General features: G+C 50.0%; 1 protein-coding gene across 1 annotated transcript in view; it reads right to left on the bottom strand.

The window, feature by feature from the left end:
* LOC121001624 (fucolectin-6-like) overlaps nt 1-6,252 on the bottom strand; it is a 19,289-nt gene extending 13,037 nt beyond the window's left edge. The window contains exon 1 of the mRNA XM_040432790.1: nt 6,234-6,252. The gene's annotated coding sequence lies outside the window, so the exon portion shown is untranslated. The remainder of the gene's footprint in view (nt 1-6,233) is intronic.
* Nucleotides 6,253-26,526: the final 20,274 nt, after the last annotated feature.

Raw genomic sequence — 26,526 nt, 5'->3', positions numbered from 1 at the left:
AACCCATGTCCTAGTACAGCGACCCTGACAGCACCAGAATGGAAACAGCAGTGGAGTACGATAAGGGTGTCATGGATGACAGAGATGCAGTCCGCAAAGCCATCTGGTACCAGGCACTGGGTATTGTGGAGTATATGCGGGACGAGAGACTCCCCACGGAAGACCAGCGGTTGCAGAAGCGAGTAGCCCTGCGGATGCCCTTCCTGGGAGAGCAGCTACGGGAGGAATGGGTAAAGAAATTGGAACACCTAGCATGGCAGGAGCTGTGGCTGGAAGATGCCTACCAGGCGCTCTGGTGGTATGGGGCACAGTACCTACCCAGGACAGCTAAGCATGACAAGCCAGAGGGAGAGGAGTTTGATGGTCCTGGCTTGTTATGGGAGACTTTTTCAGAGCTGGAGTTTGGGAGCCCTACACAAGCCCGGTTCCGTGATCTCTTGGAATGGAGGGAGAGCAGGTATGATTGGGACGACACTCACGAGATTGAGCAGGACCTGGTCCACCAGGTGACCCGGGAGATGGAGCTCGAACAGGGCTACCAGCAGCTGTTCCACTCCAGTGAGAAGGCTCAGCAAGAGAGCAGTGACAGACCCAGAGCCAGACCTCTTCAGCTGGGAAGATATTGTGGAGATTTACTGGGAAGAACCCCAGGGGGCCGGTGGAGATGGGACCGAGGTCTCTTCACCGGTCCTGCAGGGAATTGGGAGCCCAGTCTCCATTCCCCAGCAGCAGGCTGAGTTACAGGGGGCAGAGACAGTTGGTCCTGTCCCCCAGCGGCAGAGTGTCCAGCAGGGAATAGAGAGCCCAGTCTCCTTTCCCCAGCAGCAGGACACTGTATTGGGAGCGGAGACGGTCGGTCGCCCTCCCCAGCGGCTGGAAGTATGTATGGGAGAGGAGCTCGTTACCTCCTCTCCCCATGGGCAGCTTAACGCACGAGGGGGAGACAGTAAGCCCCACAACAGTGCAGTTGGGACCAAGGTCTCTGCACTTACAGCACAGGGGGTAGGGACAGTCGGTCCTGTCCCCCAGCAACAGGGCTGTTTAGCCAATGGGGAGACAGTTAGTCTCCCCCTCCAGCAGCAAAGCTGGGTATCCAAAGGGGAGACAGTCGGTCTCCCCCTCCAACAACCAGGCTCCAACCAGGCTTCTTCCGTGGTAGCGCTGGCACCAGGGCAGAGTACCGCTGATCCCTGCCCATAAAGCAACCTCCACTCCAAGCCACGGAGCAACACAGAGACTGGGAGTACCAGTTACCAACATAAACTTGGTGGACTCACTGGACAGAGGCAGGCTACCAAATTCAACAGGTCCAGTATTTGGTTGTGGGTGGACTGCCAGTCTAACTCAGGTACCGACCGGCGTGAGGTCAGGTATCTGGTTAGTCTTCCCTGGGAGGGCGAGATGTGTGGATAAAATAAACTCGCCACTGGGTTTTGGAGGGGCCTGTTTGCCAGCCTCTTGCCTCAGGATTATGGCCCATATACTAACTTTGAAGGAGAAGACAGATCGGCCGCACAGCTTAAATCTGTGAAACTGTTTTGGGCAGGAAAGCCATGCTTGCGGCCGGCCAAATGTGAGTTCCATGGAATTCGGGAACCCCTGCTCGTATCTGGGTGATTTTTGGATATGTTGTTCACCCAGATCAGAGCTATCCATGGATGTATACATTATGGGGATATGAGGGTTTTGAGGTGTTTTCTGTGTTTTGGGAAAAATATGTGTTTTCTGTCTGTGAGTGATTAAGTTAGCCTATTATGGTTGGTAATTGTATCAAAGGCAGAGCCCAATGTGTTTTGGTAATTGTATTCTGTTGATTGCGTCGCAGACAATGCCCATTGTATTTTGTTGATTGCGTCAAAGACAATGCCAGTGTGTTTGTTAATTGCATCACAGACAATGCCATTGTGTTTGTGGAATAGGGTTAGTTTTGTGTTTAAACTGTACAGGATTGGCTGCTATGTCATGTCCTCAGTATGTCATGTGTATATAAGTCAATGCTGTGTGTTCAATAAAGAGTTTCTGTTTTACATTCAACATAGAGCCTCGTCTCATGTGTGTGGGGATTGCTATACGTGTATACTCCCCTGGCTAAGTCAATGCTGTGTGTTCAATAAAGAGTTCCTGTTTTACATTCAACATAGAGCCTCGTCTCATGTGTGTGGGGATTGCTATACGTGTATACTCCCCTGGCTATTACTCCTAGCTCTTGTAAGAGCTGTTCCTGTTCCTGGTTCCTGTGGTGGTATCGGTGTCGAGTGGAGTGCTTGGAGGCCTTGGGAAGCACTAGGAGCAACTATCAACGGAGGTACCCGGTTGGGGTGCCAGGAGATCTTTTACATGCACTTTCTATCTTATGCTGTATGGGGACTGACTAGCTGAGGAGGAATGACTTCTCCTGGGTCTCTGGTCTATACTTACAGTTATCTTCACAGGGTACGGTTTCTTCCTGGAATTCTGGAGTTGTCTGCTTGCTTCTACCAGCTGAGACTGCAGGGTTTAGGCTGGGGATGATGATCAAAGTCTCAGCCGAGACAAGATCCTGGCTTGATTCCCTATATCTGGGAGATCCTACACGCACAGCCTTCCCCTAGCAGGGGTGGCTGGCACACTGACTCTAACTTCCTTCTCTACCCATGAGGCAGGATGTGGGCGCAACCCACTCTGCTCACAGAGGGGGGTGGGCTAAACTGGAATGAACTATTCCAGCCTAGGAATACTAAACTGAACTTAACTCCTTGCCAGAACATTGCTGCCACCTGCTGGTGAACATGGAAATTATAGCAACATACAATTAACAAGGTATATAATGCACAGTTGTGAATGACATAATGTAAAATTACATCAGATGACAAAGTTAATGCTTTTAACAGATTGTAGTGGGGTAAAAGAGTTTAGTAACACAACTCTGGGGTGTTACATATGGAATGTGCCACTTTATTTTGTTGGTAACGTTCTTTTGCACATGGTATCTTCTGTATCACATGGTCTGTTGTGGGTGTGGCTCACAGCTTTATCCTACCTCACAATGCTTTGGTGATACCACAATGGAGGCATGTGAGAGCCTGGCTGTGAGGTCATTTCTAGCTCTGTTCAGACCCTGTTCACACACCACGGGCAGTTTAGTGGTAGGACCCCATGCGTCCTGAGACACCGTGACGTGGTGTATGAGGGGCTCCGATATGTTACTGACTGGACAATATTGGCAAAGTTCTCAGCTTTTAACATCGGCTTGAGGAATTATCTAGTATTGTCAGTTGCGTATCATTTTGGTGCATTTTTTGCAGTGATTTGTGTATGTATATATTTTTTCATCTGCACAATGTATCATTTTGTGTAAGATGTCCTTGTGGTGCATTTGGTCTGCCCCAAAATCCTCCATTGTACGCATTTTTTGCTGGGGAGTGCCGTTATCTGAGGACCGCATGTGGAGGAATAGATCCCCCGGTTATAGACAAGCTACGGTGTCTGGGTTTGGAGCATTTCTGCCCGTTTAGGCCACTTTTTTCAGTGAATTTCGTACAATTGTGACAAAGAGGTTTAAATCTTAGCTTATAACAATGATAACAGGGAGCAATAGATTGTATTCTCCTGTCCTACAGTCATCCTCTCCCCTGAAATGGCTGATAACAGGGAGCAATAGACTGTATTCTCCTGTCCTACAGTCATCCTCTCCCCTGAAATGGCTGATAACAGGTGGCAATAGACTGTATTCTCCTGTCCTACAGTCATCCTCTCCCCTGAAATGGCTGATAACAGGGGGTAATAGACTGTATTCTCCTGTCCTACAGTCATCCTCTCCCCTGAAATGGCTGATAACATGGAGCAATAGACTGTATTCTCTTGTCCTACAGTCATCCTCTCCCCGGGGTGAAATGGCTGATAACAGGGAGCAATTGTCTGCATTCTCCTGTCCTACAGTCATCCTCTGTTCTCTTGGTCTTTATTGACAATATGGAGTCCTTTTTTGTGTACAGAGCTGAGATGCTCTAGTAGCTCCCTGTGGATTTTCTGTTAGTTTGGGACCTGAGGGGCTCCTTATCTCTGATCTAATAAACACTCATTATAGCTCAATCCTTATCTTACTGATAAGAATGTAGATTAAATAAATGTTTATGACCTCTTAGTAGTTTAGAGATGAGGGTTGTTAGATGCCCAGCACAAAGTGAAAGTACCAGTCACACAGTTAGAAAAACAGCTAACCCTTTGTGACAGAATGGCCCAATATTTTCAATAAATGTCAATTGAAAAATATCATTTTTAGCAGGAAATTATTAAAATGCAATCAAAGGCAAAAAAATGCCTCAAAAGGTGTACATGGCCTTTAAGTTTAAACAATCAAAGCAAACAGGAAATATAAAGGTGAGAGGAGAAGTGACAGGAGCACCCGGGGCTGGACATCGGACCGGCCACCTCCTACAGGAACCCATACCATCCTACTTCACCAGTCAGTTCATGATTCTAACCAAAGGGCCTCAGTCTTCTGGGCCTTACATTGGTTAAATAGTATTGATGAGGGGGTGAATCACACGGCCAAAATATGGAGAATCAGATCCAGGTTCTTCCTAGAGAACTGACTGGTGAAGTAGGATGGTATGGGTTCCTGTAGGAGGTGGCCGGTCCCATGTCCAGCCCCGGGTGCTCCTGTCACTTCTCCTCTCACCATTATATTTCCTGTTTCCATTATTTCTTTTGTACATTTTCGCCTTTCTGCACATGTTCATTCTGTTTAATGAGGTTCAGTGAGATCCCGAGGAGGAGCCTGTTCACACTGATCAAACCTCAGCTACGGGGTAAGGGGTCAGGTCCCCGAAACGCGTCCAGCATCTTATACATTGTCTATATCACTAGCAAATACGACACAATCCTTTTCTCCAGAATGCTTTCTCATTATTGACCAGTAATACAGGCGCATACGCTGTAATGTGAGGAGAACTGCCGAAGTATCGCCCTCATCGTGGACTCTGCCTGACAAGGTCCCAATTGAAGAACTAAACCTCCCAGCAATCTCTAATAGGATCCAAAACAGAAAGCTGGCACCATGTAAAGAGAAGTACCCGCCCGCCGATACATGCCAGGCAGGGGCTATTAGCCTCCCACTGCGCAGGCGCTGAACAAGCAGTGAGACACTACAGATCTGCTCCTCGTGGTCCAGCGAGTAATTACTCTTGAGCCATGTTTTACACTCTATACAAGGGGTATATTCTGACCTCCGCATGCCCTCTATTCAATGCGCTTTCTGAACTGAGACATCAAGGGAATCTGTCACCTGGTTTGACCATATTACGCTCTCACCATTGCCATGTTTAATAAAATACCTTATCTCCTGCTGTGTTTTCTTTTTATATTCATGTTTTTATTTTGCTAAAAAAGCGATCTTTGTGTTATGCAAATGAACCCTGAAGGTGCCCAGAGGGGGGTTATTCTGCACCCTCTGAGCCCCGTAACGCCCCCTGCAGTGCCTAGCCCGCCTTAGTTTATAGCCCAAGCACGCCTCCTCGCTATGTAGTAACGTACCGCCTACTGCCTGCGCCTGCGCGATCCAACCGCTCCTAAGGGCAACAGCGATAAGAAGACGTCACTGGGTTCTGCGCATGCCCAGTGACACTTTTGAGGCTGTTGCCCTCAGGAGCAGTCGGATCGCACAGGCGCAGGCAGTAGGTGGTACTGCGCCTGCGCGAGATTTCAGCCGGACTAACTGAAGATTCAAGGTGCCTGGCTTGAATGAATTAACTGACATAGCAGAGGGGGCCCCGCCGTTAAACTAGACTGTGGGACGTTACTACATAGCGAGGAGGCGTGCTTGGGCTATGAACTAAGGCGGGCTAGGCCCTGCAGGGGGACGTTACGGGGCTCAGAGGGTGCAGAATAACCCCCCTCTGGGCACCTTCAGGGATCATTTGCATAACACAAAGATCGCTTTTTTTGCAAAATGAAAGCATGAATATAAGAAAGAAAACCACTGCAGGAGATAAGGTATTTTATTAAACATGGCAATGGTGAGAGCGTAATATGGTCAAACCAGGTGACAGATTCCCTTAAAGACCCCAGGAGACACGTTCTACTTCTTTACATTCTCCGCACTGCGCTGTTCTGGAGCGGGACGTCTGTATGGAGGCGCTAATATTTAATTTATATCCAGAAACGACATTAAAGCTAAAGAGTCATTATTGATGGCACCCCCATAGTCAGCGACAAGTTCCTGCAGAGTCTTGTCCTATATGGACTGTACTCACCTGAGAAGGGTCCTGCAGCTGCTGTGACTGAAGCCGCCTCAGTGCCGAGCTTTTATGCCTCATTACGCCCCAGACATTTTACTGTACTTGTTATACAGCAGCACATACCTCTCACACCCAGGGCCTCCAGGTGACGTCTCCTCTGATGTAGATCTTCTCTGTCATCATCTTCTCCTTTCGGTCCGGACATCTTCTCTCAGCCGCCTCGTCTCTGCAGAGTGTGACACATGGACATCTTAGCTAGTGCTCTTCATAGTCCCACCAATAGTGATTTCCTTTCAAGAATGCCCTCGTTAGTAATACTGCCCCCTACAGTGCTCCCAACAGTCATAGTGCTCCCCAAGAGTGCCTCCATTAGTAGAAGAGCCCTCCAGTATTAATAATACCCTCACAGAGCCCCCAGTAGTAATAAGGCCCCCATAGTGCTCTTAGTAGATATAATGCGGATCTATAAGTCCCTCCTATAGAGCCCCCAGTAGTAATAAGAACGCCTAATGTCCACTGGATTTAAAATGCCCCCTGCAGTGCCCCCAGTATTTATACTGCCCCCTACTGTTATAATGCTTACCCTGACGAGCCCCAGTATTTATAATGCTCCCTGCAGTGCCCCTTGTATTTATACTGCCCCCTACTGTCATAATGCTCACCCTGAAGTGCCCACAGTATTTATATTGCCCCCTGCAGTGCCCCCTGCAGTTATATTCCTCCATTTAGTGTCCTCAGAAATTATAATTCCTCAGCCCCTCCACCATACAGTCCCATGTAAATAACATTATTTCCCTCTCTCCGCCATAGAGTCCTATGTAAATACCATCACACCATCTCTCCTGCCCCTCCAATATACAGTTGTCACGGCTGAGGATGGGGAAAACCCTCAGTCGTGCGATGCCAGGAGATGTTAGTCGCTGCTCGGCCAGGACAACAGAATAAGGGAGCAGATCACCTCCTAAGGCATCCCTAATCTGACCCCGACTCCTAGCTGCATGAGCCGACCTTGAAGGTAGGAGGGCTCATGCTCAGGAACCTCGGATCCCTACTCACCCTCCGCCGATCCCTGAGCTAGGAGCTGGGTAGACCACCTGTTCCTCCTGGACGCGGAGAAACAGGAGTCTAAACTGGCCGAGCTGCAAGGGGATATAAACATAAACAGCCTATGGATATGGCAGGAGAGTGAAAGACTTCCACCCCTACCTGCCACAGTCACGCAGACACACCCAGTGTTCACACACACAGAAGGGAATTAACCCTTCTCACACCAGGGAAGGGAAGACAGCCACTTAAAGGAGAAAGTGCACACATAACTAAAACCCTGTGCACCCCAGACATACAAAAGACACACCTAACAAAGATAGGTTGCCAGGTGCAACCGCATGCACATTGCAGCAAGCTGCCCAGCACCAGTTCAGGCTGCTAAACTGCGAATTAACTACATGTTGCCAGCGGTAACCACAAGTGAGGCAACATACTAGCGGCCCTCACCTGTGGTTGAACAACCAAACCAGACCGCAGGCAACAGAATGCGGATACAGGAGTCATGACCATGACCATGGTCGTGACAACAGTCCCACGTAAATAACATCACATACAGTTCCAGTTTAATAACTACAACTCCCAGCATTGCTCTGCCTCTCCCTTCACTTTACTCTCCTCATGTACAGACATCACGTCAGCTTCTTCCCAGGACTTCTCCTCTTCACTGCCCTCCTCTCCAGCACTGGTCACATGATGGTGACTTCATCGCAGGTCCTTTTCAACTACTGCATTTAGAACTGATCACATGACCTGTGATGTCACCACAGGTCCTTCAGCTCTTGCAGGGCATTAGATCAATTGTATTGACGTCTTAAGGACTTACAGTTATATCTTTCTGGCAGGCAGGACATTTGGGGCCTGGGACAAAACATCAGGGGCCTAGGACAAAACATCAGGGGCCCAGGCCCCAAATGGTTTAACCTAGCAACGCCCCCACCACCAAGAATGGCTCAAGGGGCCCTCATCATATGTATGATTTATGTCACAGCACTGCCTGGAGACGCATAGACATTAGATTGTAGGTGGATATCAGAGGACTGTCCGGGCCCCATAGACATTAGATTGTAGGTGGATATCAGAGGACTGTCCGGGCCCCATAGACATTAGATTGTTGGATGGATGTCAGAGGACTGTCCGGGGCCGCATAGACATTAGATTGTAGGTGGATATCAGAGGACTGTCCGGGCCCCATAGACATTAGATTGTAGGTGGATATCAGAAGACTGTCCGGGCCCCAATAAACATTATATTGTAGGTAGATATCAGAGGACTGTCCGGGCCCCATAGACATTAGATTGTAGGTGGATATCAGAGGACTGTCCGGGCCCCATAGACATTAGATTATAGGTGGATATCAGAGGCCGGTCCAGGCCCCATAAACATTAGATTGTAGGTGGATATCAGAGGACTGTCCGGGCCCCACAAACATTATATTGTAGGTGGATATCAGAGGCCGGTCCAGGCCCCATAAACATTAGATTGTAGGTGGATATCAGAGGACTGTCCGGGGCCCATAGACATTAGATTGTAGGTGGATATCAAAGGACTGTCTGGGGCCCCACAGACATTAGATTGTAGGTGGATATCAGAGGCCTGTCCGGGCCCCACAAACATTAGATTGTAGGCGGATATTAGAGGACTGTCCGGGGCCCCACAGACATTAGATTGTAGGTGGATATCAGAGGCCTGTCCGGGCCCCATAGACATTATATTGTAGGTGGATATCAGAGGACTGTCCGGGCCCCATAGACATTATATTGTAGGTGGATATCAGAGGACTGTCCGGGGCCCCATAGACATTAGATTGTAGGTGGATATCAGAGGATTGTCTGGGCCCCATAGACATTAGATTGTAGGTGGATATCAGAGGACTGTGTCCTGGGAGGGCGCCAGCAGAGAGGATGAGGACAGTAGTAGTTACTGCAGCAATCCTCAGTCTGAGGCTCTCCAGAGACCTTGTAGCATTAGGAGGGGCACACCCTTTCTTCTCCTCAGGGCACACTGAGGTTTGTGGGGGTCTTTTGCCTGGTAGTAGGTGGGGTCCCCTTGGTGGCAATGGTTCCTTGCGAGCACAAGGCAGAGCTTCCAGGAGGTGCTAACAATGGTGAGTCCAGGTGGTACAGGTAGACACCGTGTAAGGAGGCCGGGAGAGGTTACCACTGCGCTGACCTATGACTGTACGGGCGGCACAGTTCTTGTATTGGACAATGTGTTTCACTAAACTCAGATAGAACAGACGTTTTCTGAAGACGTTATTTATCAGAAGCTTCATCCGCTATTACTGTCCAGGAGTTGAAACTTCTCTTTTTGGATGGTGTCTTTGGGGAAATTTACCAAAAAACAACAGTTTTTGTGTTAAGTCTCCAGTAACGCCAAAAATGCATGGTCTGCCCAAGATCCATAAGAACGTCTCTGCTCTTCCTACAGTATGACACTGGGCTGTCGGGGCGGCTCGATACCCTCCTGCGCAGGTTTTTTGAGGTGCAGGCGGGATATCTTCTGGTGTTTTGCACATTTGGCTGACCGGAGGTGTCCAGGCATTATACACCTCATGATATCGTGATCATCTTGACTTCTCATCTCCAGCGTTACAGTTCCTACAGCGACTTGTTAGGGTACTTTCACACTTGCGGCAGAGTGATCCGGCAAGCAGTTCTGATCCGGCAATCTGCATGCAAATGGACAGCGTTTGTAGATGGATCCGTTTTTTTTTCTTCAAATTTTTAAAGGTCTGCACATGCGCAGACCGGAAGGAGGGATCTGACATTGGGGTATTTTGAATGCCGGAACCGGCACTAATACATTCCTATGGAAAAAAATGCCGATTCCGGCATTCAGGCAAGTGTTCCGTTTTTTGGGCTGGAGATAAAACTGTAGCATGCTGCGGTATTATCTCCGTCCTAAAACTTCTCCATTCAGAATGCATGGGGATAAAACTGAACAGTTCTTAGGATTGAACTCTATGCCGGAAAAGAAAAACTATAGTGTGAAAGTACCCTTAGGCTACTTTCATATTAGCGGCAGGACGGATCCGACAGGCTGTTCACCCTGTCGGATCCGTCCTGTCGCTATTTCGCCGTGCCGCGGGACCGCCGCTTTGTCCCCATTGACTATAATGTGGATGGAGGCAGAGCTCCGGCGCAGCACGGCAGTGCTGGAGCCTTACAGGGGGGTGATCAATGACAGGGGGGTGATCAGGGAGTCTATATGGGGTGATCACCCCCCTGTCATTGATCACCCCCCCTGTAAGGCTCCATTCAGACGTCCGTATGTTTTTTACGGATACACGGATACATGGATCGGATCCGCAAAACACATACGGACATCTGAATGGAGCCTGACAGGGGGGTGATCAATGACAGGGTGGTGATCACCCCATATAGACTCCCTGATCACCCCCCTGTCATTGATCACCCCCCTGTCATTGATCACCCCCCTGTAAGGCTCCATTCAGATGTCCGTATGTGTTTTGCAGATCCGATCCATGTATCAGTGGATCCGTAAAAATCATACGGACGTCTGAATGGAGCCTTACAAGGGGGTGATCAATGACAGGGGGGTGATCAGGGAGTCTATATGGGGTGATCACCCCCGTCATTGATCACCCCCCTGTAAGGCTCCATTTAGATGTCCGTATGTGTTTTGCGGATCCGATCCATATATCAGTGGATCCGTAAAAATCATACAGACGTCTGAATGGAGCCTTACAAGGGGGTGATCAATGACAGGGGGGTGATCAGGGAGTCTATATGGGGTGATCAGGGGTTAATAAGGGGTTAATAAATGACAGGGGGGGTGTAGTGTAGTGGTGTTTGGTGCTACATATTACTGAGCTGCCTGTGTCCTCTGGTGGTCGATCCAAACAAAGGGGACCACCAGAGGACCAGGTAGCAGGTATATTAGACGCTGTTATCAAAACAGCATCTAATATACCTGTTAGGGGTTATCGCATCTCCAGCCTGCCAGCGAACGATGGCCGCTGGCAGGCTGGAGATCCACTCGCTTACCTTCCGATCCTGTGAACGCGCGCGCCTGTGTGCGCGCGTTCACAGGAAATCAGCCTTAATACTTATGGGCAGGGCTAAATGCGTCTTGGACGTGGGTAAGGCATGCCGAACCTGAACTATGGCTGAGTTGTGCCGGAAGCCACGGGCGTGGGTAAGCCTGGAGAGGGCAAAAAGACAAGTACACTATGTTGTCTACACTGGTTTATTCATATTCTTCCAGCCCGCATGACCTATTACGCCAACGACTGAAAAGCTTGAGAAATTTCCCGGTGTGGATTCGGAATGTATCTGTTGAAGCAAGATGACCTCCAGCGCCCCATGGATCGAATAACGTGAGCGGGGACTTGGTGTTTCGAAGCTGACGATGTCGCCCCGATACGGAACGAGTGACCCGAAATGGTTCCTGGGTCGTACCCCAGACCTGCCGCCAGAGAGCGGATGTGGGACGTGAATTGGTTTGAAGTTAGGGGTTTGTTCTTGAAGGGCAGGAGCAGACTGTCAGGAGGCGCTGTCTGCAACAGGGACAATAATTTATTGAGGATCTGGACTGGACACCAATTATTCCGGGTAGGGAAATATTTAATTTCCGTGGATGGCCCTGTCTGGTTTGTTTTGGTTGACGGAATGCTGAGTACATAATAGTTATAGTGCCACGACAGTTTTTCTTTGCGAAGACCGCCGGGTCTCGGAGAGCTGCCAGTGAACTCTCCTGGCAGGAGGAAGCCGCAAAAACTTAGAAACATGGCCGCTTGGATGACCGTGCTGGTCAAGGGCCAAAAAGGATCGCCGTCCAGGGCAGAAGACAAATCCCTGAACAGCTTGCCGGACACCGTCTGTCTGCGGGTGGCAGCCTGTTTTGCATTTTCCTGTATTCCCCTGAGGGCCGCCTTGATGACCTGGTTGGACAAGATAGAAGAACAACCCGGATTACTCAGCATAAAATGGAGTTGAAGGCCTGCTAGGTATAATTTGATAGTATTCTATGAGAGCTTTTGTTGGGAATGGCAGAAGGCTATGAACGCCAGTAAGAAAGATATTTCGTCGCGGCCGCCCTGAGGATAGAGAAGTCTAAATCTCTCAAACGCTTTCAACCCCGCTTTATAATTCCTGGACATATTTGGGGCTAATGATTGTGTTATGAGGTGTTTTGCTGTTGAGATCAGAGATTCTAATCCATCACTGGGGTGTTGTATGCCGTGGTTGTGGCACCCGTGGGGTCCGCGTCGGGCATCTCCTTGCGGGGCTTTGCCTGCTTTTAGAATGATAATGGCCGGAGACGCTTCTAGGAATCTGGGGGAAACATAAAGTAAACTGAATAACGTACCCGTGGGGATAGGATAAGGACCGTGAGACCCCTTGACCATCCGGGAGACTCCTAACTAAGAACCGAGCCCGGATGGCCTGGAGTGGGGTGTGGCGGACTTAATATGACATATGGCGTGGAAACAACAATGGCTAAATTGAAGGTCCAGTTGTCGCCCAGCATTTGGCTCATCCTGGCGGGACCCAGAGGCAAGATAAATGATGTGACATGGTATCAGTGGTAGCTGAACCTGGACGATCTAGGTGACATACACCGTTAAGTTGGCCTGGACGATCCAGGTGACATACAACATTAAAACTCGGCCTGGACGATCCAGGTGACATACAACATTAAACACGGCCTGGACGATCTAGGTGACGTACAACATTGATCTTGGCCTGAGTGGTCCAGGCGACAGATAATTTAAGTACGCGGTGTGCCGGCATACATACATAATTCCTCTGGGTAGCCATTTTGTATGCTTCTGGCCTATGTAAAAGAACAGTGAACTCTCATCTTCCTGAAGCCTGGGTCAAGTATGATATAGATGGACACTTTTTTACCACTACTCTGTGAGGCCGGCTATAAAAGGTCATAAAGGCTATACCAGGCCCAGCTCATCCTGTCCTATAAGATAAAGATCAGCTCGGTGTCAAGCCTAGCTGGAGCGTGACGTCATTAATTTCCAGGTCTGGTTTGAGGAGAGCTAATAGCCCTTAATTAGCTCTGGGCATAAAACCAGTCCACTTTCATATTTCAGGTATGAATCAACTTATGCCCTTTCTGACACCAGATCCAGGTTCTACAGAGTATTGTGATTAATTGGGTATCAAATATGACCCGAGGATGTGATTCTGTAGCTCACCTATGGGTGGTAGAAAAACTACAGGTCCCAGCATTACCGTGTGTGGTCTCATTCTGTATGTAAATACATAAGGATCGCAAATATGTATTCTGTATAAAAATATGCCGATGTATCAGGGAGATACGGGCTTAAGTATAATCCTCATTGTAGGAATTGAACTTTGATGGGGTCATAAAACCCTTGGAGGCCAATCCCTGGGCTTCACAGTCACTCTGCTGCCATTGGCTGACAGGAGTAAGTCTCCTGCCCATGGGAGAGTTCATAAAGATCCGTGCACAAGGACAGAGAGAGAGACCCATGGAACATCACCAGACACTTAATTGGACATTGATGGCATATCCCTGTATCAGAAGAACTTTGAGGGTCTCCCCTGATACATACTGAACGGGGTTTGCAAGGATTCAAAAAGGACATATGAACGACCATCTGAAACCCTCCAGAGAAACTAAGTATTCTTTCATCTTTTTCCCTTTCATTTGAACTGTCGTGATTATTTATATTGTTATTATTATTCTGTAGATTTATAGACATTTTCATTAGATTTGTATGCACTGCTTTTTACCTCTTATTAAAGATTATAAAATCTAAGTGGCCAAGTCTTCCATATTCTAAGCTGCTGAACAACGTACCTTGCCTTTGAAGAGACGTTACCAGGTAGTTAGTTAAATTGCATTTAGGAATTGTAGCTGGGGGTGATTGACTGCGGTTGGTCAGTAAGTGATATCCGGTTCATCCACTGATCTGTGTGATAGTGAATGACCCGGATAGTCGGCTCGTGGACCGGGAACCCACGTGGTGGCAGTTACCAGTTACCAAAGGGTAGTGGGGGGGGGGTGTTAGCCGGATGGTAATACCCCGGTCACGTGAGGTCTCTGTGTGTGCGCAGACTCCGTCACAGACCACTACGTCAGAGCTGTGGGATCCGGACCGATCCATAGTTCGTGACATTTTCTGGTGGCAGCTTACGGGATTCTGTATGCTTAGAATATTAGTGCATGAAGTTATGTCCATAACTCTGTACTAAAGGATTGAAAAATTCTGGAAGACGAAGCACAGTGCATTAGTTTTGATAGAATAATAATTCACGACAGTACCCTCCCCTCTCTCTTGTTTTCTGTCTTTTATTTGGCAATAATGTCCGAATCCGTGAATTATGACGTCCTGAGCGTGTCTGATATCACAGCTCTGTGTGAGCTCAAAGGCATCCAAGTATATGGGAAAAATAAGACTGTCCTTATCCAGGAGTTATGTGCACGGAGGAGTCAAGAGTCATCCCTGCAGGATTCAGAGAATGGAGGACACTCAGGGGCCCCTGAGCCAGGTGACCCCTTCCAGAATGAGGATGATGAACTGGGAGGAGGACAGCCTGCTGGGGCTTGCAGTCCTCTAGCTGGACATCACTCTGTCTCTATGCCATCCCAAAATGGTCTGGACCAACTAATGCTGAGTAACCCGGACTTATATTTTCGGCTGCTGGAGGCACGTCGGGCAGAGCGCAAGGCTGAGTGCGAGGCTGCAGAACGAGAACGGGAAGCTGTCCGCAGGCATGAACTGGACCTGGCCCGAGTACAGCTTCAGGGGTCCGACCGGCATGCTACATCCACAGGCCCATCCCTGATGGTCAAGCCAAAACTGCCTGTGATGGAGTCTGAGAACTGTGACATTGATCTTTTCCTGCATGCTTTTGAAACCTCATGCCAGCAGTACCAGGTACCAGAGCCGCAGTGGGCGGGACATCTAATGTCCGCACTGAAGGGCAAAGCTATGGAGGCCCTGGTCAGACTACCATTAGCAGAGCGTACCAGTTACGCGGTCATCAAAAAGGCTATTCTGGTCAAGTACCAGCTGACTCCAGAGACTTACCGTTTACGGTTCCGGTCCCTGCGGAGAGGGCCCAGAGATACTTTTATGGACCATCTGGGCAAGTTGCAGACCACCTTCCAACAGTGGTCTGATCCCCTCACAGAGGACACCAAGCAGTCCCTGGCGGATCTGATGGTCCGAGAACAGTTTGTCTCCAATTGCCCCACGGATGTGCAAAAATATGTATGTGAGCACATGCCGAAGAGTGCGCAAGAGGCGGCCGAGCTAGCCGATGAATACGTCGCCATGCCCAGCACTCGGGCATTCAAAGACACTCTGTCCCGCCTGGGAGGAACCTCTTCATCTGCTTCTTCCTCCCGGCCAGCTTTGTCGGTTCCTGTCCAGCGACCCTTTCACAGGCCTGCACAAAGACCCGAAGGAGTCAAGCCAGCACCGACAGACGTGCGCAAGTGCTATGCGTGCGGCAAGCCAGGACACCTCAGCCACTCGTGCCCGGAGAAGAAGGCAGCACCCCCTGGCAAGCTTGCCCGCAACCCATCATCTGTGCTGTTGGTGAATGGAGCTGCAAGACACACTGCAGACAACCTACAGTCGGTTACTGTGGGCAACCGATGCACCACAGGCTTCCGCGATACAGGAGCCGAAGTCACACTAGTTCGGCCTGAACTAGTGGATGACGCAGACCTTATTCCCGGCAAAAGCTTCACCATCACGGGAGTTGGGGGGGTGAGCCCTAATGTTCCCCTAGCTCGTGTTTTCCTTGATTGGGGGGCTGGGAGTGGAGTAAGGGAGGTGGGAGTCTCTGCGGAGATCCCCACAAATGTTTTATTAGGCACTGACCTAGGACGATTGGTCTCGTGCTACGTGCCCCCTGGAAGCACACAGGACTCACCCGTCCCTATGGAGGTCCCTGGACATACCGAGGTACTGTGCAAGGATGTTTGCGTAACATCAGATAACCTTGGGGATGGACCATGGGAGGTGGGAGGTGGGGTGTGTGGGAGCAGTTCTCCTCCGACAGGAGATGTAGAGGGGATGGCGGGTTTATGTACACAGGTAGCGGACATGTGTTTAACTGATTCAAGTTGTGCAAATGTTAAATGTGATGACATTATTATGCCTGTGTTGCCCGTCACTCGCAGGGCTGCAAAAGCCGCAGCGGAACGCTCTATTGGGGAAGAGCAAGTGGAAGTATCCCCTTCCACTGGTTCGGACCCCGTGGACTTAACCGCGTCAGAGCCTCAGCTACTGTCCCTGTTCGCCACAGGACAGCTGGCTGGGACTTGTAGTGCCGCCTTTGAGCAGGCCCTGCGAGATGACCCTACCTTGGAGCAGCTAAGAGGGTTAGCTGCTAGCCCTCACACTGAGGGAGACAAATACCGAGTGTGTTGGGACAATGGGAAACTGTATAAGGAGGACATCTCCCACAGTGACAGTAGGGTGGGGCCACTCAAGAGGCAGCTCCTTGTACCTGTGCAGTTCAGGGAACAATTACTGCAAGTGGCTCATGAGATCCCCTTAGCTGGTCACCTGGGAATAACCAAAACAAAGTCCCGGGTGATGCAGAATTTTTTCTGGCCTGGCCTCGGGGCAGATGTCGCCAAGTACTGCAGGTCCTGCGACACCTGTCAGCGAGTTGGCAAAGCAGGAGACCGTCACCGAGCTCCATTGAATCCCTTACCGATAATTGATGAACCCTTCAGGAGGGTGGCCGTTGACATCATTGGTCCACTGGCCATCCCCAGCAGCAGGGATGGACTGGGACAATAAAGTGGCCCTGGACTTCAGCCAGACCGGCCCACTTTATTTTTCCCAAACACACTCAAAAAAAAACATGTGAATGGCGCTGTTATGGAGGGGATCTGTGAATGGCACTGTTATGGAGGGGATCTGTGGATGGCACTGTTATGGAGGGGATCTGTGGATGGCACTGTTATGGAGGGGATCTGTGGATGGCACTGTTATGGAGGGGATCTGTGGATGGCACTGTTATGGAGAGGATCTGTGGATGGCACTGTTATGGAGGGGATCTGTGGATGGCACTGTTATGGGGGGATCTGTGGATGGCACTGTTATAGAGGGGGATCTGTGGATGACACATACCGTATATAGCATCTTATGCTATGTGTCATCCACAGATACCCCTCCATAACAGTGCCATTCACAGATACCCTCCATAACAGTGCCATCCACAGATCCCCCCCATAACAGTCATCCACAGATCCCCCCATAATAGTGTCATCCACAGATCCCCCCATAACAGTGTCATCCACAGATCCCCCATAACAGTGTCATCCACAGATCCCCCCATAACAGTGTCATCCACAGATCCCCCCCATAACAGTGTCATCCACAGATCCCCCCCCATAATAGTGTCATCCACAGATCCCCCCCATAATAGTGTCATCCACAGAACACTGTTATGGAGGGGGATCTGTGGATGACATTGTCATGGGGTGGATCTGTGGATGACACATATAGCATAAGATGTTATATACGGTATGTATCATCCACAGATTCCCCATAACAGTGCCATCCACAGATCCCCCTCCATAACGGTGCCATCCACAGATCCCCTTCCATAACGGTGCCATCCACAGATCCCCCTCCATAACAGTGTCATCCACAGATCCCCCTCCATAAGTGTCATCCACAGATCCCCCTCCATAACAGTGTCATCCACAGATCCCCCTCCATAATGGTGCCATCCACAGATCCCCCCCATAAGTGTCAGCCCCCACACTGCCTGCTGTTACTGGAGCTGAGTCAGTGTAAGATAGTAAAGAGATGAGCGCTGATTTTAAAGTTAACACACTGACAGCAAAAAAATTAAAATGGCTCGGGACCGGCCGGGCCCCCCCGGGGTCCGGGCCCCTTACTGGGGTATCGGCTTTACCCAGGGGCGTACCTAGAGCATTTGGCACCCGGGGCGAACCCTTTGTTTGGCCCCCCCCCCCCCCCCAAGAAAGTTAAGAAAACATACAAACTTTTTTCAATGTTTTCAATAATATTTATAAATAAAAATAAAACCCCTTAATAAAATAAACCTCTGCACACACCCTTAACCCCCCTTAATAGACCCCTTAACCCTTCCTTAATAAAATAAAAACCTGCACCCCCAACACCCTAGTATAATAAACATTGGTGGCGCAGTGTGCCCCCCCAACATAATAAACATTGGTGGGCAGTGCGCCCCCCCTCCCTAGCATAATAAACATATAAACATTGGTGGTGCAGTGCGCCCCCCCCCCCCAACACCCCAGTATAATAAACATTGGTGGCGCAGTGTGCCCCCCCCAACATAATAAACATTGGTGGGCAGTGCGCCCCCCCTCCCTAGCATAATAAACATTGGTGGTGCAGTGCCCCCCCCCCCAGTATAATAAACATTGGTGGCATAGTGCGCCCCCCCCCCAACATAATAAACATTGGTGGGCAGTGCCAATGAGGGTTAAAAAAATAAATAAAAATTAACTCACCTCCTCCAATTGATCGCGTAGCAGCCGGTCTCATGTACTTTCTTCAGGACGCAGGACCTGTGGTGATGTCACTGAGCTCATCACATGATCCATCACCATGGTAATGGACCATGTGATAGAGGCTGGAGCTCAGTGACGTCACCACAGGTCCTGAAGAAATTACAAGGAGACCGGCAGCAGCTACGCGATCAATTGGAGGAGGTGAGTTAATTTTTTATTTTTTAACCCTCATTGCCACTGCCCACCAATGTTTATTATACTGGGGGGGGGGGGGGGGGGCGCACTCAATGTTTATTATACTGGGGGGGGGGGGGCGCCGCAATCAATGTTTATTATACTGGGGGGGGGGCGCGCACTCAATGTTTATTATACTGGGGGGGGGGCACTCTGAAGATAACTGAGCTGTTAATACAAATACAGGAGGCGGGTGCTGGAATCACATAGCACCCGCCTCCTGTATTTGTATTAACAGCTCAGTAATCTTCATTGGTGGCGCAGTGGCCACAGCCCCTCCCCCGGCCCTGTCCCTCTTCTTATTGGCCGCGGCGGCAGCAGCACACGGGGAGGGAGAGACCATCTGGAGCCCTGCCCCTATCACAGCGCCACGCCTGGGCCGGCCCACTCGCCACTTTTTTTTTTTTTTTTTTTTTATCCTCAGTCGCGGCTGGCACCCCCCTTGTGAGTGGCACCCGGGGCGGGCCGCCCCCCCCCGCCCCCCCCTTGGTACGCCACTGGCTTTACCCCCCTGATGGCGGCCCTGGCCGGCCCATAATTCGATCGGCCCACCGGGATTCTCCCGGTACTCCCGATGGCCAGTCCATCGCTGCCCAGCAGTTCGGGTAAACGGTTCATATTAACCCTGGTGGATTACGCGACGCGCTACCCAGAAGCAGTGGCGTTATCCTCCATTAGGGAGGACAAGGTTGCGGACGCCCTGCTGGGGATCTTCACGAGAGTGGGGTTCCCAGCTGAGCTTCTCAGCGACCAAGGACCTAAGTTCATGTCTGAACTAATGCAGGGGCTCTGTAGGAAAATACAGGTGAACCATATCGTAGCCAGCCCTTACCACCCACAAACAAACGGCCTCTGTGAGCGCTTCAACGGGACGTTGAAGCAGATGCTGAAGACGTTCGTGGAGGCGCAAGGGACGGACTGGGAACGATATCTACCTCACCTGCTATTTGCCTACAGAGAGGTTCCCCAGGAGTCAACCGGGTTTTCGCCCTTCGAACTCCTGTATGGTCGACGAGTAAGAGGTCCCCTAGACCTAATCAGAGAGTCTTGGGAAGGCAAGGTTGCCGGAACGGAAGTCTCTGTAGTAGACTATGTCCTCAGGTTCCGAGACAAAATGGAGTCGCTTGTAGGTCTGGTACAGGAGAATATGGTGCAGGCCCAAAGCAAACAGAAGCAGTGGTATAACCGCACTGCCCGAGAGAGAATCTACCAGGAGGGGCAGAAGGTCTATGTCCTGCTGCCGATGCGGCAAAACAAACTGCAAGCTGCATGGGAAGGGCCGTACCCCATTGTCAAACGTCTGAGTAAGGTAAATTATGTGGTGGGCCTTGGAGAGGGAGGTAGGAGACAGAAGACGTTTCACGTCAACATGCTCAAGGAGCATCACGAGAGAACGCCACATGTTATGCCGGTTTGCAGCCTGCCCGAAAGGGAGGAGGCCGACCCCCTACTAGATCTGCTAGCTGACACTCGAGAGTTGGAGGTGGACTTAACCCTCAACCCTCAACTCTCGTCCCAGCAGAGATCTCAGCTCTTAGAAGTGTTGACGGCTCACCGTGACACTTTTACAGGGAAACCCGGGAGAACACACCTTGCAGTCCATCATGTGGACACAGGTACATCGGGGTCATTCAGAAATCCCACAGCGCTTGGGCCTCACCGGTGGTTCTGGTCCCGAAGAAAGATCAGACAACCAGGTTCTGTGTGGATTATCGGAAACTGAATGCCATCACAACCTCGGATGCTTACCCCATGCCCAGGATTGATGAACTGTTAGATAAGTTGGCAGGAGCCAGCTACCTGACAATCATGGGCCTGAGCAGGGGGTATTGGCAGATTCCCCTGACCTCGGAGGCTCAGGAGAAGTCGGCCCTCATCACCCCATTCGGCTTATACGAATTTACTGTAATGCCGTTTGGGATGAAGAATGCGCCAGCCACCTTTCAAAGGCTTGTGAATGACTTGCTGGAAGGACTAGAAGAATGTGCTGTCGCCTATTTAGACGACATTGCCGTGTATAGCCCCACATGGAAGGAGCACCTGGTGCACCTGTCGCAAGTACTGGACAAACTTGCTGCGGCTGGACTAACTGTTAAGCCTAGCAAGTGCCAGCTGGGCATGAATGAGGTCACTTACTTAGGCCACAGAGTAGGAGGAGGCACACTGAGGCCTGAAATAGAGAAGGTGGAAGCCATTACGAGATGGCCAACACCCCTCACCAAGAAACAGGTCATGTCTTTCTTGGGAACGGCCGGGTACTATAGGAAGTTCATCCCGAACTATAACACCCTGGCCAAGTGCGGTACGCCAGACCTGCAGGGTATTGCGATAGTGAGGTCACTGTTATGGCAAGCGAGGGTCACTCACAGTTTTATCAGGAAACCCTGGGCAAGCATACTGCAGTGAAGGAGAGGCTGGCACAAGAGTCCTCTGGGGCACACTCTGTATTTAGGGACCAGGCCTGGTGATGGTTGAGGTGCCCTGGATGTTGCAGGTGTTTTATGTGCCTGGGGCAAGGTCCCATTGAGGTACGTGACGCCAGTGCCAATTTAGACGGTGGCACACCGTTTGCTGATAGCAGGAATAACTGAGGAACCACGTAATGATAAAACAGAACTTGAGCTTTACTGGATCTTTAGTAGTCATCATACATGGACATAGATGGAAGCGCAGTTCCTTTGAAGACAGTTGGTTTCCGTACATTTGATGCAGGCAATATATAGCAAGGTGATCTCAGAGTGTTAAATACAGGACTTGCAGTACAGGCGGCTTGCACTCTATTCCTGACTGATCCTGGAACATGGAAAACTATTCTCCAAGGCCCGATGCCCTAGCTCTGGCGTATATCCTTGGGTCTATAAATATCAAGTACCTCCTCTGCTGTCTTTAGTACCTTATGCTTTCCTAGACTTGACTCTGCTCTCAGTGTCCTCAGGCTGGTTAACCGTGGTGTTCCTGCTTCTGCATATATGGACTCAGGAGGGGAACCTTCTCCTTGGATCTGGAACCCGGTTACAGGGACTGCAATACCCTCTCCTAGTCTGCAGGCTCCAGGCCTGCTCTGCTCTCACAGGCCCATGGCCTGGCCTTTTCTCAGACACGGTCTAAACTAACTTTCCCTTCCCTGACTGGGCCTTATATAACCTAGGGCTCCCTAGCTCCCTCTAGTGACTTAGAGCTGGAATGACACCCCTAGCAGGCCTGCACATGCAAATTTCACAGTAACAGGGAAGTACATAGCATTACATTATGAAGATGACTGATACCAACCTCCCCATAAATAAGGGGAAACGACAGCACACAAGTGACCCTTCTGTAGTGACGGGCATTACAGCTCCCGTACACTACACAAGCCTCTGACAGACTTGACCAAGAAGAAGCTGCCCAGGATGGTGTCATGGACGCCGGAATGCGAGCAAGGCTTCCAGGCCCTGAAGGATGCACTAGCCAGTTCTCCTGTGCTTCAGGCCCCAGATTTCACTCGGAAGTTTGTGGTCCACACGGATGCTTCCGCCTTTGGTCTGGGTGCAGTCCTGAGTCAGGTGAACCAGGCCGGGGAGGAGCATCCTGTACTATACCTGAGCCGTAAGTTACTGGCCAGGGAGACCAGCTACTCCACAATAGAGAAGGAGTGTTTAGCTATTGTGTGGTCCCTGCAAAAGCTACAACACTACCTGTATGGACGCAATTTCACAGTGATCACCGATCACAATCCCCTCAGCTGGTTGGCACGTCTCGCAGGAGACAATGCGAAACTGCTGAGATGGAGCCTGATTTTGCAGCAGTACAACTTCACCGTGCAGCACAGAAAAGGTAGTTTACATGGAAATGCAGACGGGTTGTCGCGGCAGGGAGAATTGGCCGGAGACGGCTGGGTTGCTGTAGAATAGGCTTGTGGCCATTTCCCCAGGCAACCTTTTAAAAGAGGGAGGTGTGCCGGCATACATACATAATTCCTCTGGGTAGCCATTTTGTATGCTTCTGGCCTATGTAAAAGAACAGTGAACTCTCATCTTCCTGAAGCCTGGGTCAAGTATGATATAGATGGACACTTTTATTACCACTACTCTGTGAGGCCGGCTATAAAAGGTCATAAAGGCTATACCAGGCCCAGCTCATCCTGTCCTATAAGATCAAGATCAGCTCGCTGTCAAGCCTAGCTGGAGCGTGACGTCATTAATTTCCAGGTCTGGTTTGAGGAGAGCTAATAGCCCTTAATTAGCTCTGGGCATAAAACCAGTCCACTTTCATATTTCAGTTATGAATCAACTTATGCCCTTTCTGACACCAGATCCAGGCTCTACAGAGTATTGTGATTAATTGGGTATCAAATATGACCCGAGGATGTGATTCTGTAGCTCACCTATGGGTGGTAGAAGAACTACAGGTCCCAGCATTACCGTGTGTGGTCTCATTCTGTATGTAAATACATAAGGATCGCAAATATGTATTCTGTATAAAAATATGCCGATGTATCAGGGAGATACAGGCTTAAGTATAATCCTCATTGTAGGAACTGAACTTTGATGGGGTCATAAAACCCTTGGAGGCCAATCCCTGGGCTTCACAGTCACTCTGCTGCCATTGGCTGACAGGAGTAAGTCTCCTGCCCATGGGAGAGTTCATAAAGATCCGTGCACAAGGACAGAGAGAGAGACCCATGGAACATCACCAGACACTTAATTGGACATTGATGGCATATCCCTGTATCAGAAGAACTTTGAGGGTCTCCCCTGATACATACTGAACTGGGTTTGCAAGGATTCAAAAAGGACATATGAACGACCATCTGAAACCCTCCAGAGAAACTAAGTATTCTTTCACCTTTTTCCCTTTCATTTGAACTGTCGTGATTATTTATATTGTTATTATTATTCTGTAGATTTATAGTCATTTTCATTAGATTTGTATGCACTGCTTTTTACCTCTTATGAAAGATTATAAAATCTAAGTGGCCAAGTCTTCCATATTCTAAGCTGCTGAACAACGTACCTTGCCTTTGAAGAGACGTTACCAGGTAGTTAGTTAAATTGCATTTAGGAATTGTAGCTGGGGGTGATTGACTGCGGTTGGTCAGTAAGTGATATCCGGTTCATCCACTGATCTGTGTGATAGTGAATGACCCGGATAGTCGGCTCGTGGACCGGGAACCCACGTGGTGGCAGTTACCGAAGTGTAGTGGGGGGGTGTTAGCCGGATGGTAATACCCCGGTCACGTGAGGTCTCTGTGTGTGCGCAGACTCCGTCACAGACCACTACGTCACAGCTGTGGGATCCGGAGCGATCGGATCCATAGTTCGTGACACGCGGTATATGTGGTAACTAAACTGATCGCGCGCCACTGACAAATCTTCCCAGCCAAACCTGCTTTTGGAAAACGGGGAGCCTGCCACGTGCAATTTTGTACCCCTGACTCCTGCTGGCAGAGTGAATCCCTGCCTCCATGCCGAGACACAATTCTGACCTGCAGGGACCAAGTAGCTTACTGGCCCATGTGCTGTTGATTAATATATGTAAATACGCACACCAAAATTGCCCCTGACACAGGCTGGAAGCTGGGCTGCCGCAGCTTGGCGTAACGCAGGCAACAATGCCCACTGCTTCCCACCTGTGCCGCCTCTGCTATATAGCGTCTCTGCTGGGGCAATGATTTTATTATCCCTTTTTTTTTTTTTTTAACTGGGGAGGATATTTCCGAATGGACATGTGGCGCGCTCATGGCCGCTGCAGGGAGGGGAAGGGGGACCCCCGTGCCTGCGACCCTGCTAGGACTGGGATGTGCGGTCCCCAAGTGCGAGCCTGGAGTGGACGGACGTGTGTGCCTTTCAAGGGGAACCTAGACTTGTACTCTTTCCCTAACTAAACATAGCTACCCCCGACTGCCCATTTCCTGCCACCGTAGGAGCTCCGGAAGGCAAAGCGAGCGGTGGACGTGTACAGGAGGGTCATCTCTTCGGCGCACGGCTGAACATGCCTGTGGAGGCCCGGCGGTCACGTGTGCGTCCCACCGTGAACCGCACGCCATCCGCGAGAAGGGGAGACCGACCCGTGGCCGCAAGTATACGGCACGCTCCATTGGACAAGTACTTACCTGGTGACGGACCGGAAAAACACTTTAAGTATTGCACTATACCGTGTAGCGAACCGAAACTTTTGAAACAACCGTGATGCTTGCACGTGCCGGCAGCTGGATGTGGCTCCTCTTGAGAACGAAAACTTCTCTCAGGAATGTCGCACTGTGCAGAGAATCGTACTGAAGAGAAAGAACAGACGTGAAGCTTGCTGGGCAGCTAGGTGTGGCTCTTCCTACAGACGCAAGTGAGACACACCACCTGAGGGAAGGAATTGGCAGGTATATATAGGGAGCTAACGCCCTGCCCACAAATCAGCCTTAATACTTGTGGTTTTAGCTGCAGATTTCATCCTTTTCTGAAGGTGACATCCACGGCAAAACCACATCAAATCTGCACCAAAAAACGGTTAGAAATTGTTGTATTTGGTGCAGTTTGGGTGCAGAAAATCCTCACTGAAATCACATAAAGACGCACATAAATCTGCACTATTTATCGTGTTTTTTGTGCGGTTTTTATGCGGTTTCTGGTGCGGTTTTTCTGTTTATGTTATGAACCCACTGAAGTCTATGGGAAACCACTGTACAGATAGATTTCTAAATCCTCACAGCAGATTATCTGCACATTATCACCAACCACAGACATGAGCTCCGGGAGCGGTGTAAAAAACAGGCACCTGTCAGCAAGCTGAGCGGACGCCATATTTAACCCCTTCCTGACATGGCAATTTTCCTTTTTTTCCCAATTGGACCCCAACATACAATCCTCAGATTGCGATTTGTATAGAATAATGGAATTTGCTCCATTATTCTATACAGAAATCACTAGATCACAGTTCAGTGCTGCCACCTGCTGGCCGACACTGTAATATACAAGTAATGAGCCTGGAAGCCTAGTATGAAACAGCAAACACCCGGCAGCTATGGCACTTATGGATTGGCCAGGTTTGGGGTGGCCCTGACGTTATGCTGGGTCCCCCAGACACCGTCGAGGTGTCACCACTAGGGGTGAGCGAACCCAGACCGCACTGTTCGGGGTCATTCGGGGTCGAACATTACGGTGTCCGGTCACCTGAACCCGAACACAGAGTTTGTTGCAGCAGTCCGGGTTTGGGTTCGGTGTGCGGATGATAAGTATTAAGGCATTTTGCCTGGATTTGTGGGAGGGGCTGAGTTCCACCTCCAGCCTATTTAAGGCACTCCCCTTACCTGGCTCCTGTACCGTCCGAGGTCTGAACTACTTGAGAGAGAGCCACTGGAGAGTTACTTGCGAGGTGTTGAATTTCTGAAAGTTCGTCGCCATCGGTGTCCTGGATTTTGAGCATACCTGTTCCATTCCTCCTGCTCCTACCCGGTTTCACCGTGGATCGCGTTTGCCCGTAAAAACTGTGAGTCAACCACGCGGTACAGCACTGGGCCTCACCATCTTGTCCCCCTGTACCAACTCATTGCTCATTTCGCCACTGTTGGATTCATACA

This window comes from Bufo bufo, chromosome 5 (assembly GCF_905171765.1).
Source record: "Bufo bufo chromosome 5, aBufBuf1.1, whole genome shotgun sequence".
Classification (NCBI taxonomy): domain Eukaryota; kingdom Metazoa; phylum Chordata; class Amphibia; order Anura; family Bufonidae; genus Bufo; species Bufo bufo.
The sequence above is the reverse complement of the archived record's forward strand: the minus strand, read 5'-3'. Positions and strand labels throughout refer to the sequence as shown.